The 16,491-nt window shown below is 41.5% G+C and overlaps 1 protein-coding gene across 3 annotated transcripts in view; it reads left to right on the top strand.

Moving 5' to 3' along the window:
- Positions 1-298: 298 nt before the first annotated feature.
- The window catches only part of DICER1 (dicer 1, ribonuclease III), a 73,210-nt gene continuing 57,017 nt past the window's right edge, over positions 299-16,491 (top strand). For 2 of the 3 annotated variants that reach the window (XM_041758222.1, XM_041758223.1), the window contains exon 1: positions 560-896. The gene's annotated coding sequence lies outside the window, so the exon portion shown is untranslated. Of the gene's footprint in view, positions 897-14,183; positions 14,318-16,491 lie in introns of all 3 variants that reach the window. The other variant, XM_041758224.1, reaches the window with a different exon arrangement.

Below are 16,491 nucleotides of genomic sequence, written 5' to 3' on the forward strand. Positions count from 1 at the left end.
GGGGAGAGGGGGCAGCGTCCTCTGCAGGAGAGGTCTACGTTTCGGGACCCATTAACAGGATGCTCTTTAAGCCAATCCCTGCCTCGGCGTCCAGCCACACTGTAGTCGGCAGAGGTTGGCGACCTATGCAAATGAGCAATTTGCATAAGTGGGGCCGCGCACGCGCGCTCCGGCCGTCCCAGTTCCGGGGGGGGTGGGGGTGGGGTCGCCCCAAATGCCGAGGGCCGCGCGCCCGCGGGGCGGGAGGGGCGGGAGCAGCGGGCGAGCAAGGAGGGCCCTTTAAGAAGGGGGGCCGGCGAGGGGGCAGCCAGAGGGGTCACAATGGAGGCGGACGAATTCCGAGAGGAGCCGGCGCCCATGAGCCCCCGAGCCGGCGGCGAAGGGGCCGGGGCGCCCCTGGTCCGCAGTGAGCGCTGGGCCGCACGCGCCGCCTGGCTTCCGCCTCCCGCGCCGCTGTGTCCCGCCTCCTGAGTGGCTGCGGCGCCCCGGTTGACCTTTCACCGCCGCCGTCCGCCCAATCAGGGGCCCGCTCTCATGCCGGGGCGCGGCGAGCGGAGCGTGGGGGCGCGCACGCGCGCGGGGGGGCGGGGGGGTTCTCCGAGCGGCTGTGCGCCGTCGCCGCGGGCCGTGCGCGGGCTGCGGGCGGGCCGGGCTCTGCGCAGTCTCCGCAGGCGCCGGCGGGAGGGGTCGAGGCGGAGGCGCGGCGCGGCGCGGGCGGCTGCAGGCCCAGGTGAATGGAGTAACCTGACAGCGGCGACGAGGCGACGCCGGCGAGCGGGAGGAAATGGCGGCGGCGGCGGCGGCGCCGGGCGGCACCGGGAGGCCTGGGCTGTGACGCGCGCGCGCCGGAGCGGGGGCCGATGGTTCTCGAAGGCCCGCGGCGGCCCGTGCTGCAGGTGAGGCGGGCTCCCGCGGCGGCGCTTTGTGTGCGGGGCGCGGGGGGGGGGGGGCGGGCGCGCGGCGGGGGGAGGGGCGGAGGGCGCGGCCTGGCGGGGCCCCCGGGGCGGCGGGGGGGCGCGGCCTGGGGGGCCCCCGGGGGCGGCGGGCGTTGACAGGTCCCGCGCCGCGCACCCCGGAGGCCGCCCAGGACTGCTCGCGCCCGCTGGCAGGTGCCCAGGTCAGCCCCCCCCCCCGCCCCGCCCCGACCCGACCCGACCCCGGGGGCGGGTGGCCGCGGGGCCGTCGTTCCGCCCCTCCCCTCCCCTCCCCTCCGATTTATTTTATTTTATTATTATTATTTTTTTTATGTGCCCGGAATGCCTCTCGAACCCTGCAAAAACGAGCTTTTCTTTCTGGAGGGGTTATTTATTTATTTATTTATTGTGTACATATATATATATATATATTTTTTTTTTTCTTAAATCTTGGGGAAGTCGGTGTAGGTTTGTAGGGGAGCACAGCTGATTGACGTGGATTGCCTGGAAGAGGAGGAAAAAAAAAAAAAAAAAAAAAAAAGCTGAGCCGCCTGGAATCCAGGCTCTGGCCCGAAGCGGAGCTCACGGACCACGCCGCCCCCCGTGCACGTCTCACGCAGCCCGGGGATCTGCAGGAACGCGGATGAGCGAGGAGCGGTGCCCCGTGGTGTGCAGCCAGGGCTTCCGTGCAAGGGAGGGAGGGAGGGAGGGAGGGAGTCGGTCCTTCCTTTAGGCGACGTGTTAACAGATCCGCCTGCAAAGCCTCAAGCATTCTCAGGACTATCCCACTTTTTTAAGAAGCCTGCGCTCTTATTAAAGAGCGGTTGCTTGGAGGTCGGCGCTGCCTGGAGGTGCTTCTCCGGCCTTTTTGCATTGTTTCCTCAAGCCTTTACGACCTCAGTGTTTTCAGCTGCGTCTTCTGGCACATGTTCTGCAAGTTGCAGCAGGCTCCGGGAATGGAAAAGGGCGGGGGGAGGGGGTGTTTAGGAGTTGAGGAACTTCGGGAAGTTTTGTGTTTTTTTTAAACGTGCATATTAATAATAAAAGGTGCGCTAGGCCGAGACTGGATTGCCCTAAAAGCATGAAGCGTCCTGAGTAAGAATAGGCGTCTTAGCCCAAGAGCTCCAGCAATTTGTTAGAGGGCAGATGGTATCACAGGATTGTGAATGAGACTGCTAGGGAATAGTGATTTTAGCACTAGTCGTACTCTGGGGAATGTTATTAATATCTAGGCTCTGGAATAATCAAGTCTGTTTTTGCATGGCGTGGTCTTTAGAGTGAGCTCCTACCTGTGGCACACGTGTACTGTGGAACATATGCCAGACACACGCACATACACGTGCATGCGCATATACGTAGCTCAGAACTTCATTTTAGGCCATATCAGACTTGCTCTGTGTATAGGTTAGAAATACTATAAAGATTGTCTTTAATATGGTCACTATGAACGTTTAAGTGGTCACATGGGTTAACAGGTTTATTCACAGCATCAACAGGCTGTTGTTTTAAGAAAAGGTGTATTAGTGAATTTAATTTGGGGAGAAAAGATCTTTTTCTCTTCCGGCCATCATTTTAGGCTCGTGGTATCATCTCATCATTAAAGGTTAAGACTGCCTACCGTAGTACGCCTGTGGCTCTTTGTAGGAATTGTAGAGCAAAGTTGTCTTGCTGTTGCGAAGTTGTCTTGATTTTAGAAGACTGTTTGTTTTGATGTGGCTCATGATTCTTATTTGATAGTGATTTCTGTGGTGTTACATAGCTGGTGGTTCTTTTGGTGTAGTGCTACCTTCTAGGAAAGATGACTTTTATGACACTGAGATAATTTATTCCCTGCCACTGTCTGACATTTGAGATGCTGGTTTCGTTTCAGAAAGTAGTATTTCATTAGGGGTTCTCTCGCTCCGTGGCCTTAACATCCTGTGGTCGTTACTTGTGGCACAGGAAAGAAGGGACACCTTTTTAAATAAAACGTGCCTCCTTATTATGTGCCAAGATGTTTCAACTGTTGTCATATACATTGTCCAATTAATCCTCACTGTGACCATGAAGCAGATTCAATATTGTCCTTATTTTACATGTAAGGAAACTAAGACTCAGCTTATTGACCTGAGATATGAATCTGGAAGTGGCAGTCAGGATTCACTCATGGTGTGATTTCAGAGTCCTTGTGTGGGGGCTCTCTCTAAGCATTGTTGTGCCAAATGGATTTTAGGAGAAAAACCTGCATAACATGCAGGCAAGTCCTTAGTTAATATCTATTGAATGAATGAAAGTCCTAACCTTAAATAATTTGGTGACCTCTGATTAACTGAATAATTCAGATTCCCCCCCCCTTTTTTTGTGGTAAAATATGTATTACAAAGTTTACCATTTTAACCATTTTTTTCCCATTTTAACCATTTTTTAAGTGAGCAGCTTGGTGACATTAAGTATATATGTGTTGTTTTGTAACCATCACCACCATCCATCTTCAAAACTTTTTCATCTTCAACCGGAGGCCTGCCCACATTAAACACTAATGCCCTGTTCCACCCTCCTCCCAGACCTGGGCAACCTCCACTCTTCTGTCTCTGGTGATCTGACTGCTCTGGGAACTCATATAAGTGGAGTCCTAAGATAATTGTCCTTTTGCGACTGCCTTATTTGACCTAGCATAGTCTTCAGGGTTCATTCATGTTGTAGCCTGTGACAGAATTTCCGTCTTTTTTAAGGCCAAATAATATTCATTACACACACGCATTTTGTCTATATTTCTGTGGATGGACACTTGGGTTGCTTTTACCTTTTGGCTTTGTGAATAGTGCTCCTCTGAACATAGATATACAGGTATCCGTGTGAGTGCCTGCTTTCACCACTTTTGGATCTATCCTTAGTAGCGGTCAGACTGTTTCTCAGTCATCAAAACACTAGACTCAGAATTTATTGCAATATGAGTTTTCTGAGGGTTGTTCCAGGCAGTTATACTAGACTATAAACCACTCCTCCGTGTCAATAAAAGACTTCAATCTCCAGGATTTGCTCATTTTTTTATGGTCTTACTTCCTGTCACTGACAAGTGGATGTTCAAGTAACTGAGGTCATTCAGTTGCTTCATCGTGAGGTTTTGTTGTGCTCTGGGGGATGCTAGAAAAGACTGGGAAGGTCCGTGTTTAACTTGTGTAAATATTAAGTTGAAGCCAAGTGATGTATCTTGTTTACCTTATGCCCTGCTTTTTGGACACTCAAGAGTTTACTTTTTCCAGAAACCCCAATGGATGTATATATATTATACTAGCTGTTATTAACAGGTTTCTTTGTAATATTTTTTTTCCCTATCATTATGCACTAATGACTTGCCAAAGTAGACAGGAATCTAAGGAGGCGGCATTATCTCTTTGGGAGTTTACCTCCTTAGCCTGTGAGGTGGATCTTATTTTAGTTTTTATTTTCTGATTCTTTGATGTTTACCACATTGTTTGCATGATACAGGCTGATTTTTAGTTACAACTGATTTCTGCTAAAGTGATTCTAGTATTAGTATAGATTTTGTAGAGGCAACTGTTTATTACTTTATTTTTTGTCTACTTTGAGAAAGGATTTGAGATTGTCTTAATAGGTTTGAGAAGACTAAATGTAATGGCAGAGGTTGAGGGGTAGAGTATGGAAGATGCTAGAGGGTAATTAGAGGAGAGGCTTAGGGCAAGGATGGCTCAGCATTGGTGCGTAACTAAAGAGATGTTTTTCTTTTTTAAATTTTTATTAGTCAAAGCAAAAGAGGAAATAAGACTAATTATAGTTGGCATTGATTTATGAGAGGAAGTATACCAGGAGAAGCAGACTTTTCTCTTGTATGAAGAATAATTAATCGTTTGGATTCTTGCACAAAATGACATTAACAATATATAGAGAAAATGTTTTACAAATGATAGAGAAACATTTTTCACCTGCCATTTTACAGAAAGTGTCTGAAAGCCTTAGGCATAATAGAAAAGCCTCAGTAATATAGGGGTGTGCATTGTTCTGGTAATTTGATTCATTAGAGTTTAGTTAATTTATCTTTAAGCTGATGTCCCTGAAATATCACTTGTCTCATTCAGGCTTTTGACAGATGCTGAATAACAATCCATTCACAAATGAACTCCTTTCTTCCTTTCTGGACAGTATAGGCAGTCAGGATTTTCCACCTTCTTTCCGCCAGTCTTTAGGAATGTGTGTTGTTTGCCTTTCTTATGTGGTGGTGTATACTCAGTGAGTGAATTCAGAGAGAAAAGCAGTATTTTTGAGATCTAGCTGATGAAATTTAAATTTTCAGTCATGTAAAAAGGCCTTTGTTAAAATAAATCCCAAGTACAAAGTGGCTCTCCTGTTTATCTGAAATTGTCAATGAATTGTTGCTACTTTTAGAATACAAAGTTGCTTTACATTTTAAATAAGTGACTAAGAATATGCTACAAGAAAGCATTGTCTGAGGATGTCAGGAGGACTGTTACTAGGAAGAAATAATTACATTTTGGTCATGGTGTTTCATTTTTGAACTCATGGTGATACTAAATGTCTTGGCTGTGTAAAGGTTTTTAAGATAGTAAGGATGTCAACAAATTCAGATTTGTCGAATGAATAGATTAGTTTATATTTTCACTTTTAAAATAAAAGTATTTATAAGCTAAGATGGATTTTTGGAGAATAATATTGCTTATATATTAAAGCTTTTAAAAAAAATTATTACTGGTGGCTTAGTCTTTGAGCATCTGCCTTGGGCCCTGGGGCGTGATCCCGGGGTCCTGGGACTGAGATCCGCATTGGGCTCCCTGTGGGGAGCATGCTTCTCCCTCAGCCTGTGTCTCTGCCTCTCTCTGTTTCTCATGAATAAATAAATAAATCTTTAAAAAAATCATTATACTTCTGATTTTGGACAAATCATGCTGACTATTGTTTGCCCCTCATTTGTGATGTCCACATGACTAGGTGCATAGGAACATTGTTGACCAAGACAAATATTAAGAATTTCATAGAGGAAAAGTGCTATAAGAATTGGGAGTTTTGCTGGTATTGAAAGCTTTCTCAGTGTTGAAGGAGCCTCACTGATAGTTGTATGGTGGTTTTGTTTTAGCTGCTAGCTCAATGTATATAATAAAGTAGCGATTTAAAAAACATTTGGAAAGTCCCCTGGGAATTAGAAAATGTCAGCATACCTGTTCAGAATTTTAAAACGAATGTACTTAACTGAAATAGTAAGAGAAGGATCTCAATTTAAAAATTGATCTTTGAAATGATGTTAGAAAGGTTCTTTGACTAAGGAGTTGGATCAGTAACCATATTTGAAGGGGAAAAGAAAAGCAGTAGACTTGTCTAATACTTCGGGATTCCAGGATTTCTGTCTTTCTATTGGTAACAGCCCAGGAAGGCAAAATTAACATGATGAACCCAAAGGTTTGAATGGCCTTTCCTTCTCTCACACATCCTGCTGCCCAGCTGTGGCTCATGAAGAACTCTGACCAGTGATCTTTTAAGCTTTTGCCACCTTGCAAAATTAAATATTAATATTTTATCAGAGCATTATAAGGATGTTGAAGAGCAAGTGTTTGATGTCAGAGAGACCAGGGTTCAAATGTTGATTTCTTCCAGTTTGTAGCTGAGGAGCCTAGGGCATATGGCAATCTTTCTGAGTGTTAGCTCCCTCATTGGTAGACTGGTCATATTACCTCTTGAGGTTGTGAGGAAAAAATGAGTTTCTTAAACCTTCAGCCTATGTCTGGCACATAAACTACTATTTGATAACATTTAGCTGATACTGTTTTTCATTTATCTGCATTACAGAAAATCTTGCTTATGTTCCTAATGTGATTGTATTGTGATTCCCCCCAAATTATCACTATAGAGATGTATGTCCAGTACATTTATAATGGAAGATGAAAGAGAGGAGGGCTTGAGAGCAATATTTCATAGGAAGGTTTCTATACTGAGAATGGTCTACACTGTATCAAATGGTCCAGCTCTCTAATTGGGTCTCTAACAGTGATACCAAGTGTAATAGTGCCTTAATATTGCTAGCTCTCCCTTAATAACCATTCTTCTTCTTTTTTCTAAAGACTTTATTTATATTTGAGAGAGAGAGAGAACACGAAGCAGGGGGAAAGGGAGAAGTAGACTCCCTGCTGAGTGGGGAGCCTGACTCCGACTCGATCCCAGGACCTCAGGATCGTGACCTGAAGACTTAACTGACTGAGCCACACAGGCACCTCCTCCCACATTATTCTTCTATTAGACCTGAGTAAATGCATGATCCTTTAATCTATATTTCAAACTGTCATGAACTTTTTATATATCTATCACATGTCCTTAGTGTCGGCTAGTGGTTCCCACTCTTTGGAGACTACTGATTTGATGAAAGATGTGAATCTGATATCCAGAAAAATGTACATGCTTATACTTTTACATACCATTATGGGAGTTGCAGGGACCTCCTCCTGCATCCCATTTGTAGATGCTTGATTAGGATATGTCTATGCATTTAAGACAAACTATAGGTTAACTGAGCAACAGTGACACAGTTCTGGATGACTGAGGCGCAAGTTCCACATGATATGATGAAATGGAATGAACAGTGCAAAGTGATGTGTGGTTAAGAAACCTGGCTTTACTTCTAAGTAACTAGCTGAGTGTTAAGGGCAGGTCACCTTGCCTTTCTAGACTTAGCTTTAATTTTCTCACTAGTAAAATGAGAACATTTATCAGTCTCTAAATATTTTATAGTCAGTGATCTTTGAACTCACAATTCTGGGACCTCTCCGTTTTTCAGGCTGAGAACCTTAACTAAATATGAGGCATGGAAAAGAGAGGCTACATTTCTCTGCATATTAAGGTTTCTGTACAGTGACCATGAGAAAGGAGACGGTGGAATTGTGAGCTTTTCTGAGCAGGATGGAAACCCCTGGGAAGTCATCTTGAAAAGTAGAAAGAGCTAGATCTTGCCTTGAACGGGTGGCAGAGTCGTTTGGATACAGTGGAGTCTTCATTTCCTGTCTCTGCTTCTAGGACAGCTTAGTAAATACTTGTTAATGAGGGAAAACCTGATAAACCTTTTAAAGCCTTCTATCCGTATGGGGAAGAGCAGGTAACCCATCGAGAGGCCATCCAGAGGAGAAAAGTGTCTAATAGACACCCTGGCATTTTAAGTTTAAAGGCTTTTATTTTGTACATAACACTATACTGAGATTACCTAGCTTTTCTCAGTCTTGTATAGCTAAGCATTAAAAAGGAGAAATCCATGACTTCTAAATCGTTATACGTACCTGCTGCATATAATAAACTCAAGAAATTTGTTAATCTTAGACCAAACATAATTTTGGATATTTTCAGAAAAAGGCGGGATTTTGTTGATAAAAAACATAGGAACAAATGACAGAACAACCTACCTTAGGCTTTTTTTTTTTTTTAACCTTTTTTTACCTTAGGCATTTGAATGCAGTCTGTAAATTGAACTGAAAAGGCAAGCTATACTTTCTTGTCTAAACAGTTTCTTCAAAAGAATAATTCTTTTTTGCTTATCCAATATATGGCCTTCAGTTTTCAGCCCTTCTTCAGTAAAATATGAAAAATAAAATATTGCCAAATAGTGCTATCCTTTTGGGATATGTTTGTAAAAAATCTCCACTGACATATGATGTGGTACTGAAGGAGGATATTGTTTTTACACTCAAATCTTTGTAAATAGCTAGTTTTTGTGTGCTGAACATTGGGAGAAATCTGGGAAGTTTTTTTTTAACTTGTGAGTTGGGTCTGTACTTTGGCCAAGAAGAGGGAAATAAATAATTTTCTTAAAGCCTTTTTTAAGCATGTGGACATGCATGCACACACATGCTTGCATACATATACACACAATACACATGTACATGTATGGGATCTGTATTATCTGTATCTGTGGCAAATGTTCTGGCAAAATGCTTACTTGTGTGGTCTGTACTGAGCGAAGACAGTTGCATGGAATGTTGTAGTTTCTGTAATTTTAATTTAGTTTATTTCACCATGTCTGAACTCCCTTTATGATAGTGATCTCTTTTAAGGTCGTACTTTTCATTTCACTGGAGAAGTCATTATGTAGTATTTGCATGTTTCGTCATCAGCTGTATGGAGTCAAGATACTAGAAAAAATGGTGAGCTATATAGTCATTGCGCATTTAATGAGCACCTATGTTCCTAGACTAGAAGGGCCAAGGGAGAGGTCATGGACAGAGCTGATTTCAACTGCCAAAGGCTTTAAAATTAAGGCAGTATTTATTTATATGTGTATGCAGTTTCAGCTAAAATTAAATACTCAGTTTACTTCTGTTGATTTTGACTTGGATTCACTCTTTTTTCAACCACCTGGTGAGATCAAAAGGAACGTATCCAGAAGTAGCTTATTTTGACTGGCGTATCAGTGTAAATAGACACCTCCTCTGAGACCATAGTTTATCGCATATCGTGGAAATACGTTTGGAGTCAGACTCTTAAATAGAATTCCACTTCTCCCATTTATTGGTCAAATGGCATTGGGTAAACTATTTCAAATCCTGTAAAATGAAGATGAGACTTGTTTCAGGGTTTTGAGAATGAAATTAAATAATAAAATTTGAGTGCTCAGTAAAGGTAAATCTCCTTCCTGTCTCACATATGCACCATGGCAAAAAAAAAAAAGAATTTTTACGTATTGCATTGAGGGTTGTTTACTTCTCTTTCAAAATAAACTTAAAATGGCATCAGTTTCAGCTGATAAACAGGAAAGTGCATAAATTACAAGGAAATGCAAAGTGTATCCAGGCATTCACACCCCTCCACCCCCTGGCCAAAAAAAAGGGGGGGGGGGCACCATACTGACTTTTCCTTATTTTTAACTCTATGTAGTTGAAGTTATATGGTATGATTTTGTGTTGAGTTTCTTCACTTAACATCTTAAGTGTGTGAGATCCATTCCATTGCATCATCTGATGATGTATGGCATTCTGTTACATGAATATGTCAGTATTAACTTGCCTGTGTATTGCTGATGGACATTTGGTTTGTTTCATTTTTGGCTGTTAGGGATAGTGCAGTTCTTAGTTCTTGTGGATTTTTTTGGTGAATATATGTGTATCAGTCAGGTATACATGTAGAATGGAATTATTTGGGTTATAGAGTATGTGTATATTCAGAGCAGATACGTTCTTTCTGCTCCACATCCTCTCTCACACTTGATACCGTGTGTCCTCTTCATTTAGGCCATTCTGATGGGTGTGGTAGCAGGTCCTTGTGGTTTAATTTGTATCCTTCTAATTGCTTATGGAGATTATAGATCATTTGATGTCCTGTGAGTTAAAGTCCTCTGCTCAGCATCTGTGTATACTTGTCTCCCTGTTCCTTACTGATTTGTAGAAATTGTTTATGTGTCTCCAACCCTGCCTCACCTTTTCACTCACATAATCAGTTCATGTAATAAATAGATATTTTAAATATTAATCTAATCCAGTTTGTCAATTTTTTCCCTTTATAGTTACTACTTTTAGTGTCTTGTCTAAGAAATTTTTACTCATTCCAGGAACATGGAGGAATTTCCTTTTCTTTTTTAAAAAGATTTTTTTTTTTTATTTGAGAGAAAGAGCATGAGCAGGGGGAGAGGGAGAGGGAGAAGCAGACTCCCCACTTAGTGGGGAGCCTGATGTGGGGCTCAATCTCAGGACCTTGAGATCATGACTTGAGCCAAAGGTAGACACTTAACTGACTGAGCCACCCAGGCACCCCTCAACTGACATTGATTTTTGTGTATGACTTGAGGATGGAGTTAACGACTCACTTTTTCCATCTGGATACACAGTTAATCCACTAATTAAATAACCCCATATAGGTGAGTCTCTTTCCATAGTCTGTTCTGTTGCATTGTCTCTTCTTGTGCTGTTACTCACTCTGTCTTTAAGTATTGACACTTTATATTAAATATCAGAAAATCAGTTGACTTTTGCATGTTAAGCCATCCTTGCATTCCTGTGATAAACCACACTGGTCATGATCCATTTTCCTTTTATATATTCCTGGATTCAGTTTCCTCCTATTTTGGTTAGGAGGAAATTTTCACATTTTTAGTTTGAGACATAGGTCTATAATTTTCCTTTATTGTAATGCCCTTGTCAGATTTTGGTGTCAACTTTATGCTAGTCTCATGGAAGGGGTGGAAAGTATCCCCTCTCATTTCAGTCCTCCTGAAGGGTTTGTTTTTAAGATTGTAGTTATTTCTTTAAATGTTTAGAAGCATTCACTCTAGTGAAGCCATCTGGGCTTGGGAGTTTTTAATAATCCATCTTCTTTAAAAGCTATAGGCCTCTTCAAATGTTCTGTTTCTTTAGATTGTGTTTTTCAAGGAATTTGCTCACTTCTCCTAAAATACTTTCTTGAGTGGCTACTAAGAAGTAATTGATACTAAAAATAATCAGATAAAACTTTGCTCCATTTGGAAAAACTACAACTTTTTAAGAGATTGTTAAGTGATTTAATATAAAGAGTACTCTTTCTTGTGGTTTGTGGGAGAATAAACTGTGGTTAATGCCACTCAAATTAGGTTTTTTATACTCTTAGAATTTAGGCATAAGTGTGATTTATATGAATCAAGTTAGTTCCCCGAAAACAAATTATATCCAAAAGCTATTGCTGTGTGAAATCTGTAATTAGATTTGGAGCTTTTTTTTTTTTTTTTTTTTTTAAATTAGAGAGAAGGGGAGTAGGGGCAGAGGGAGAGAGAAATCTTAAGCAGGCTCTACACCCAGCACAGAACTCCACACAGGGCTCGATCTCACAACCCTAGATCACGACCTGAACTGCAACCAAGAGTTGAACACTTAACTGCCTTAGCCACCCAGGTGCCTCTTGGAGCTAAATTTTTAACTTTGCTACAGTTTGGATTAATTTCGGATTAATTGTTTTCTAAAGACTTGAATTCATTTTGGATTAATTTGACTAGTGAATTACAATGTAACCTGTTTGGTTCTTTGCAGGATTTTTTTTTAAGGGATAGTAAAAATAAAAATAAGTAATTAAAGTAGGAAATAATAGTATCTTAATAATTCTTTGGGAGTGGGGCAGTCAGTATTCAATTAAACTTTACCTAAGTATTACTTATTAGTAGTGAGAATTGTTGGCATTTATTCATTTATTCAAAAAGATCCCGCATATGCCAGGCACCTCAGTTGGTAGTTTGTTCTGGATGCACAAATTTACTATCTTTTCACTGAAGCTGTTGACTTTCTGAAAAAGGGACAGTGGTGATGAGACCTACAGGCTGAGGAGCAGTTAGCTGGGGGATGGTAAGTACAAAGGCTCTGGGGTGTAGGAAGGAGTTGGTGGAGGTGCTGAGAGATTCTCAGAGCTGCAGGGAGGTAGCAGAGTTACCTAAACCCCAGTTAGAGATAGATGCAAGGCCATATGTAGTAAGGATTTTGGATTTTATCCTATGTGCCAAGGGAATCCATTAAAGATTTTGAGTCATCTTGCTTTATCTTGGTTTGATTCATGTTTTCTCCATACCTAGTTATATGCTTCTTTGAGCTCCATTAGTACTCTTTTTTTTTGTTTTTAATCACTTTTTTTCCCCCTGGGACTGATGCTTGGTAGCCTGGGCAAGAGGCTGAGTCTGGCAGATGACAAATATTTACTTATGCTTTTAGCGTTGCATACTGTCTGTGTCTCATTGTCCATTGCCAGTCAGACAGTTTACTTATTGTGTAGGTAGGTCCCTTACAGGTGCCAGACTTTATCCATGCAGTAAGGTGTAAGCAGGTGTGGAGAATTCTGAAACCTATTGAGCGTCCTTGCACCTGTGCTGGTGTTCGGGCAGCGTCGGATACTAACAACACGCTGGCTTTGCAGGGTATGGCAGCTGCCAGTTTTGGCCTTTGGTCTAGTGTGGATTCTTCCCTGTGTTCGTTCTTTTCTCTTTTCTTTCTTTTTCTTTTCTTTTCTTTTCTTTTCTTTTCTTTTCTTTTCTTTTCTTTTCTTTTCTTTTTTCTTTTCTTTTCTTTCTTTTCTCTCCTTTCCTTTCCTTTCCTTTTCTTTCCTTTCTTTTCTTTCCTTCCTTTCCTTTCCTTTCTTCTTTCTTCCTTTTTTTTTTTTCCATAAGAGGGTTATAAATACCCTGAGAAAGATGAGCCTGAGGTTGTAGTTTTGGTTCCTGCTCCTTTCCCACTCTTTATAGTCCCAAAATATGGCAGTAATGCCAAGTGCTCTCAGTTGTCCCTTCAGCCAAGCCTCCTTTAGCAGGGCTCTTGCAGGGGCTCACCTCCTCCCTCCAGTACAGGAAGTTCTCTTTTTCACACCGAACATCGAACATCGTACCCCTGTTCTTAGTGATTTGCATATTTTACTTAGTTAATGAATTACATGGATATGTTGTGGGATTCTGTTGGGGAGGAAGAGGAAGGAGCCGGAAGCTGGCATGTTTGCAGGTCCTGTGGTAGACGTGAGGCTGAGGTGGAAAGGCAGATGAGGTCATTTCAGGATCTTGTGACCCACAAAAGGACTCTGTCAGCACTGCCTTTGGAGCCCCCTCTTTTCCTCTCTCATCTGGATTCTTTAATATGTGTGTACTGGGTTTAATTGTGAGAAAACTGAACAAAACAAGGGTGGTGACCTTAGGAGGCTGCATTTATTCTCTACTTTTTGAAACAAATCTCTAATTCCCGTAATGGATATATTCTTTGAAATTGTATTTAGCAGTAATGAATCTTCATCTTTCCTAGTAGATTAGTTCAGTTTTTGGAACAGTTCCAAGTTCCCTTGATAGCTGAATGTGGATCTCTACGTGGAAATGTGCAACAGGCAGCTAAGTACAGAGAATCGTTGCTAGAGATAGGGTGACCAACCATCTGGGTTCCTCCACGATTGGGGTAAGTGGGTGAGTAGTGCCTGGGACAGGGGACTTTGAATGTGCAAACAGGGGGAGTTCCAGTATAATCCAATGATAATAACCAGGAAAAGGAACGTCTTCTCTAAAGGAAAGAGTTAAACTTCAGAAGCCTCTTGTTGTATTGTCTTTTACTGTACCTGTCTGTGGGCCTTGTATAGAGATTTGATCTTGGCTGAGATGAACGAGGGGAGAGCCCTAGGTGTATGCTGAGATTAGAAAGGTAGAGGCCCAAATCTTGCTTGAATTGCCCAGGATGAGATTCAGATCCCTGCGGAGTTGTATATTAAGGTCCTTTAGGATGTAGCTCCTCTCTCAGTGTGGGACGAGTGCTTCAGCACACTGCTTGTCATTTCTGCAACTTGACTTGCCTGGTTTCCTTTTAGTGCTTCTCTACATGCTGGCTCCTCACCCCCATGATGCCCTGTTACTGTCCCTTCCCTGACTGGTGCTGTCACCGCTCATCCTTCAGAACTGCCCTCCAGTCCGCTTCTCACCTTCTCCAGAGTACAAGTTTGCAGTACGTATGTCTTGCTCAATAAATATTTGTCGAATGAATGAATAAGGGGCAGGAGTTAAAACAAAGGTCTTTTAAGGGGGGGGGAAATCACCTTAAGTATCACTTTTTATACTACCCCGAAACACAATTGTATAATTCCCATTTTTCTGTGTTCTGATAGTCAAACAGATCTATGTCTATATATATCTATATATAAATATATAGATATATATAGATATATATCAATATTTAGCAGAGTTTTATTTTTAACTTTGTTTTAAAATACTTTCAAACTTAAGCGTTGTCAGAATAGCATAAAGAATTCCCATGTCATTACTTAAATTTACCAGTAGGTAACATTTTGCCACACATTTGGATGTTTCTCCGCATATCATTATTTTTCTGAACCTTTTAAGAATAAGTAGCAGGTATTATGCTCTTCACTACTGAATATTTTCTAGGTGTATCTTCTAAGAATGAGAACATTCTCTTATTATTACAATATAGTTATTGAATGCAGAGAATTTAGCATTGATGATGATAGTTAAATTTCATCAGTGTCGCTACAGGGGGAGGAAAAAGGTTTCCCTCTGTGCTTTTAGTGGGTGGAGCCTGTGAATTAAATTAACGAAGGACAGATTAACGAGAGGAAAGATTTATTTTGCATGCATACTGGAGATTCACCCTGAAGGAGTGGAAACCCAAGGAAGTGGTTAGACTTGAGAGAGCTTATATACCATTTTAGTAAAGGGCCATGTATCGTGGACAAGTGACAAGACAAAAGGACGGGAGAATTGGAGCTTCTAGGGGTGGTAAATTGTGGGAAGGTGAATAGATGATGGAAAATAATAGGAATTATTTTAGCAAGGTTTGTTTGTGCAGATGCAAATCAATGCCGTCTGTAGTGATAATTATCCTCTCCTCTCCCTGGTACTGGAGTGCGGAGGAGGGACACTCACAAAGCAACATTTATGTCCTGCTTTTACACAGAAAGGGAAGGGGCAGAGAATTCCTCCGGTATCTGCTATTTCTCTGTTGCCTTCAGCTCAGAGTAATTCTTAGGTCAAGGTGGCATATTTTCAGGTGGTGTATTCTGATCACCCTTCATTCCAGTAATGTCCTTCATAGCAGCGTTCCTTCTCTAATCCAGGATTCAGTCCAGGAATGTAATGTACATTGCATTTGGTTGACATGGTTATTTACTCTTGTAATCTGGAATGGCTTCTCAGCCTTTAGTGTCTATGATACTGACATTTTTGAGGAGCACAGCCAGTTTAGTAAATTGCATCTCTGATTTGGTTTTTATGCTCCCTCATGATTAGATTCAGGGTTTGCACTTTTGGAAAGTGCAAACTTGGAAAACTACATAAATGATATTCCTCATCAACGTTTAGGAGATACATGTCAGTCTGTCCCAGTATTGGTGAGGTCACTTTTGTGGTTATCTGTCAAGTTTGCCCAAGGTGAATATATCACTTTTCACAAGGGTTCATAGGGCATCGGTGCAGAAATATTTTGAAGTGATGTAAATATTCTTTTGTAAATGTCATCCAGTAGTTTTAGCATCCATTAATGGCTCTTGCCTCAATTACTAACATGGTTAAAAATGGTGACTTTTTTTTTTGTCATTCCCCCCAGATTTATTAGTTTACGTTGAATAGAATTTTAACTGGATTTTAAATCTAATAAAACAGTTTCTAAAACGAGTCTTTGGGTTTTCCTAGTTATGTTGTAATAGAACTATATATTGTTGCTGAAGCATTTTCAAGGTTTGTATCAGATCAGATTGCATTAGCTTGGAAGAGGATTTTGCAGATGTTGGGAGATCTGGGAGGACTAGGCTGGAGAGACGGCATAGCAGGATGCTATCAGAATTATCCTGGTGCAGTGGGTGCCTCTAACTTTGGTGGTTTCAGGTCAGCCCTGAACTTTACTTTGTTAGAGGAGGGGCTAATGATGGGGGGTCTTAAACTTGTTAAAATAACTTGGGTTGTTTCAAGTCTTTTGAAAGTAAAAAGTATCTAAATTGAATTCTTATCTGACCTACAAAAAGATAACATATTAACGTAAGGTTAGATCAATAAGGTTTATACTCAACATAGAATTAAATATCCATACTTATGGATATTTCCAACTTTCCTTCAATTCCAAGTAAGTCAAGGATGAGATTATCTCTCCTTTGAAAAATCTTACAA

Source organism: Vulpes lagopus, chromosome 6 (assembly GCF_018345385.1).
Source record: "Vulpes lagopus strain Blue_001 chromosome 6, ASM1834538v1, whole genome shotgun sequence".
NCBI lineage: Eukaryota > Metazoa > Chordata > Mammalia > Carnivora > Canidae > Vulpes > Vulpes lagopus.